The sequence below is a fragment of the Gossypium hirsutum genome, chromosome A05, assembly GCF_007990345.1.
Source record: "Gossypium hirsutum isolate 1008001.06 chromosome A05, Gossypium_hirsutum_v2.1, whole genome shotgun sequence".
In the NCBI taxonomy this organism is placed as follows: Eukaryota; Viridiplantae; Streptophyta; class Magnoliopsida; order Malvales; family Malvaceae; genus Gossypium; species Gossypium hirsutum.
This window is the reverse complement of record NC_053428.1, coordinates 34,570,741-34,575,930: the sequence shown is the minus strand read 5'-3', so window position 1 is coordinate 34,575,930 and position 5,190 is coordinate 34,570,741. Positions and strand designations below refer to the sequence as shown.

At 40.4% G+C, this 5,190-nt stretch overlaps 1 non-coding gene across 1 annotated transcript; it reads left to right on the top strand.

Annotated features, from left to right (window-relative positions):
• LOC121229903 (small nucleolar RNA R71) lies at nt 1–107 on the top strand. The gene has a single exon (XR_005927856.1). It is a non-coding gene; the product is annotated as a small nucleolar RNA R71 (small nucleolar RNA).
• The last annotated feature ends 5,083 nt before the right edge of the window (nt 108–5,190 follow it).

Here is a 5,190-nt window from a genome sequence, read left to right as displayed (position 1 = left end):
AACCCATGGTGAGGGCACCTTCTTAGTAAGCCCTTGTATCTCTCCCATGCATCGTAAAGTGTTTCTAAATCTATCTGCACAAAAGAAGAGATATCATTAAGTAATTTAGCTGTTTTAGCCAGCGAAAAGTATTTTAGTAAAAAAATTCCAGTCATTTGTTCTGAAGTAGTAATTGACCCTCGTTGTAACGAGTTCAACCACTGATTAGTTTTGTTCCTCAATGAAAAAGGAAATAACCGAAGACGAATAGCATCATCAGAAACGCCATTGATTTTAAATGTATTGCAAAATTCCAGAAAGTTTGCTAAGTGAGCGTTGGGATCTTCATCCTGTAAACCATCAAACTGAACAAACTGTTGTATCATTTGAATTGTGTTAGGTTTCAGTTCAAAAGTATTTGCAGCTACCGCTGGTCTAACTATGATTCAGTTCCTGTTAAAGAAGGTTTAGCATAATCATCATAGTACGTGGAGTAAGATTTTGATTAGCCACAATTGCAGGAGGTAGCTGATTGTCTTGGTTTTCAACCATCTCTTCGGTTGGGGGTTGAGTATCATCTTCTTGCTTGTTCTCCGTGTATCTTAAGCTGCGCCTTATTTCTCTTTAGTTTCTACGAACTGTACGATCGATTTCTTCATCAAAAAGTAATGGTCCCGACAGGTTTCTTCTAGTCATAAACTATAAAAACCTGCCAAGAGAAAGAAAAAGTAAATTAATAACTGATAATAATAATAAAAATTAAATTAAATTGCAAGAAAAATAAATGGCTAAAGTAATAAAAATTGAGCATTCCTAATATCTTAGTTCCCCTGCAACGGTGCCAAAAACTTGATCGCGTGATTCGAAACAAGTAATAAATATTTATAATGAAGATCAAACCTATAATAACTATTATCACGATGAAAAGGCAAGCGCAACTATCGAACAATAGTATATTAATGGCAAGACCGGGATATCGTACCCAAGGGAACCAACAGTACTAGTAATAACTATTTTTTTGTTATTTAACCTAGAAATAAAGAGCGGTTGTTTCTTAAACTGATTAACTAAACTAATTAACTAATTAAACTAAAGCAAAGAGAAAATTTGGAAAAAGACTTGAAGAAAAGTAATTGTTAAAGGTGACACCCAAGGAGGAATCCACCTAGATTTCACTTATTATCTAACTCTGAACTAGACGATTTATTCACTTGACTTGATCTGTGAGACTCCCTAACCTATATTATTATCTCTTTCGAGACTAATAACGTTTAACCCTCAGTTGAATTAATTGAAATCTCTTTCTTAATTAAAACCCCTAGGGAAGCAATAAATCGATCTATAGACTCCCGTATTAGGTTTCACCCTAATCCGGTAAAATTTCGTAACCCTATTTCTAGGAATTTGATTAAATCTGCTTAATTATGCCAAATCTACTCTTAGACAGGGACTTTTGCTCCTCTGCATAAGGACATCAAATCATGAATTAATACCCGGAATAATAACTCAAGCATTAAGAACACATAATTAAGAACAAGATCCATCATAGGTTTCAACCCCCTTAGGTATCTAAGGGGTTTAGTTCATAATAAAATAAGAGTACATCTCAAAAGTATGAAAATAAAAAAACATAAAGAAAACTCTAAAACCCCTGAAGGAATTTTGAGAGAGATCTTCAGTCTTGGAGTAGCTTCTGCTTTTGGGATGGATCGTCTAGCTTCCTTTAAGTAATTCTGGGTGTTTATATAGGCTTTGGATTCGCTTTCTGCCTCCCTAAGCATCCTTTTCTGTGTAAAATACAACTTCTTAGAAAAGGGACACGCCCGTGTGCCATGGCCGTGTGACGTGATTGCGAGGCTGTGTTCGATCCATTAAATTGCACACGACCGTGTGGGTCAATGGCCAGGCCATCTGAGTCATGAAAGCCATGGTCGATACCCTCGAAATACACGGGCGTGTGAGCTGCCTATGTAGCAAGGCTTAGGCCGTGTCATCTTCTCGATTTGGTCTGTTTTTTCCCTTTTCGGCTCGTTTTTTGGCTCCTTTTGACTCTTGGTGCTCTCCTGAGTACAGAATATGAAATAACCGGATTAATAGCACCAAAATCCACAAATCTAGTAATAAACATCCATAAATATGCTAGGTATTTGGGGTAAAAATATGTATAATTTAGCGTTATCACCTAAGTGCAACCTACTTTGCAGAAAATGTGTCTAAAGGAAGCACACAAGTCATTCTCAAGCAATAGTAGAGGACCTATTCATAAAGATCGAAGACTACAAATCGAGGAACTCGATGAATGGCGGACGCACAAACCAAGAACACCCGTAAATCGAAACTACGCCAAAACGAGCCGATACCTCTCCAAATCAACTTAAGGTCGATGATAAGGTCTTATTAGATGCTGCAGATCCTCACATTGTCACTACCACACCGAATGAGGGAGTCCCTCTTACGTTACTTAGTATTTTTCAATTTGGTACGGTGGAGGTGAGTCATCCAAAGTTCGGCACTTTTAAGGTAAACAACACCCGATTAAAACCTTATTTTGATGAGATTGATAGCAAGAATGAGGACTATAAACTCTTCAAACCACCATGACCTTTCATTAGAGAGGTAAGTCGAGCTTAGACAATTAATAAGCGCTTCTTGGGAGGCAGCCCGAGCACTAACAATATTAATTTCTTTACATTTTGATATTTAACTCCTAACTTACTAATAGAAATCTTGAATACAGGTGTTTCCACAGAGACACAGCCAAGCACACGGGCGTGCTTAAAGCCGTGTGAAAACAAGGCAAAAGAATTCCCCAACATAGGCTACGATTAAATGTCACGGCCGTATGACATGGCCATGGTCGAGCCTGCCAGAACAACACGGGCGTGCAACACGCCCGTGTGGAAGAACCGTGGATGAGCCTGCCAAAACAACACGGGCGTGTGACATGCCCGTGTGGAACACCCGTGGTCGAACCTGTTAAATTTACATGGGCGTGGGGCTTGCACACACGGGCATGGGAGAAGCGAATGAAGCTAGACACGACCGTGCTACATTATCGTGTGAACCCACACACCTGAGAAACATGGACGTGTACTAAATGTCAGACGCGCCCAAATTTGAAATTCGCAAATCACTTGGGCTGAAATTGGGGGACACGGGCGTGTTCTCTGGCCGAGTGGCCCAAAATCTATAAATACCCTGCACTATTCACTTTCTTTCCCATTCAAAAACCCTAACCCTAGCCACTGCAACTCCACACGGCCTCCCTGCCACGCCCGTGCGCCGCTTCCCACTTCATTTTTTACGCTCAATCTCTTTCCCTTAGCATTTGTTTACTCCTTTCACTTCTATTTTACTTATTTCTAATGCTTATTATCAACATAAACTTCATATCTTTTGAAATATTTTTCATTTTTCTATCATTTAATTAGCATTCTTAGGTTAGTTATCATACATTTTGTGTTAAATCAAGTTATTAGGAACACCTCATACCAATGATATTATTATGTTTATTCTCATGATATTACCATGCCACTGTATATCATTTAATTTGCATTCCTAGGTTAGTTATCATACATTCTGTGTTAAATTGAGATTAGGAGAACATCATACCCATTACGTTTCTATTCTCATTCTCATTGTTATTGTGGTAGAGTTTGCTTCATATTAATAGTATTGGATGAAATAATTAGTTCCAAATTCATGCCTTTTATTTTTTCGAATTTGTTTACCTATTATTATTATTCTTTATATTACAGGCTCACAAATGCCGTCTTTAAGAGGAAAGAAAACCGTCGTACCTACTTCAAAGAAAAGGAAGGGAGTGTCCTCTTCCGCGGGTCCCACTGCAACAATTCGTCACCCTCTCCTACAGTTCCCCCGAGGGCCCCAAGAAGAACTGTTCCAAATACTTTGGACCCGACCTTTAATTGCGGGTCGCTGCATCGACTGGGCTGCTGTAGAATAAGTTTAGTTGGCTGATTCGATCCAAACCCTCCTAACCACTGACTCTTGGGAGCTATTCTTTGGGATTATCGAGCCAACATACCTTGAGCTCACGATGGAACTATGCTCAACGTTTCATCTTCAGACCGTAATGACAAACTACGATGATCTCGGCACGGTTCAATTTTGACTAGGCAGATTAATCCTCCAGCTAAGCGTCCCAGAGTTTGGTGCTGCACTAGGCTTATATACAGAGGAGTTCAAGGAGGAGAATGAACTACATGCTCTCAGTCGCCACATACATTTCTCTCCCCCGAAGTGCTGGCACACTTTGGCCCCTAGCACGGCCTCCTACAATCCTAGCCACTCCAAGGCATCAGTTCTCCCACCATCCCTGAGGTACTTACACGCTATTTTAGCTCACACGATTACAGGAAGGCGAGAGAGCACTAGTGTCGTCAACACCCACGATGCCTACTTCTTATGGTGCATGTCACAAGGGCACGTCATCGACCTTGCCTATTTCATCGCCCTTGAAATTCAGCACCAAATGGAGTGGTATTAGAAAGGGGGTCATCTCCATTGGCCCCTACGTGACTAGGCTGGCATGACACTTCGGGCTCCTCAACACTGTGACCCAAGAATCATCCCTCACCCTCATCGGCCAGATGTCTCCACAAGGCATCTCGAGCATGCTTAGCATGAGGATGATCGAGAGGCGCCGAGGAACCTACCCTCCCCGGTACTGTCTCGCCCAATGTACCAAAAAGGAGGCCTATGAGGACATTCCTGATGATATCCCCCCACAGCACGAGGGCCCACAGACTCCGCCACCACCACCCTCTCATCTAGTTCATGCAACGGCTTCATGTGCTGACATCTTTGAGCGCCTCACTCGATTCGAGCAACAGTGTTTTCAACATTTTGACAACATTGATACTACTCTATAGCAGATTTGTCAACACCTCCACATCTCATTGCCAGTCCCACCTCGCGAACCATCCAGCGATGAAGATGTTTAAAAACATTTATTTATTATTTATGTTTTTTTTATTTTCATTAAAACTACTTTTATTTTTACTTTTTAGCAGATTTTAGAATTTTATTTTTAATTATTAATTTCGATTATTCCTTTTTGAGTACTTATTCTTCCTAATATCCCTTAAAAAGTTCCTGATTTTATCACAGTTATATAGAGCTCTTAAGCTCACCGTCACATAGGAACTAAAACTCCACCAGGAAAAGTTCTCCACGACTGCCATGTCC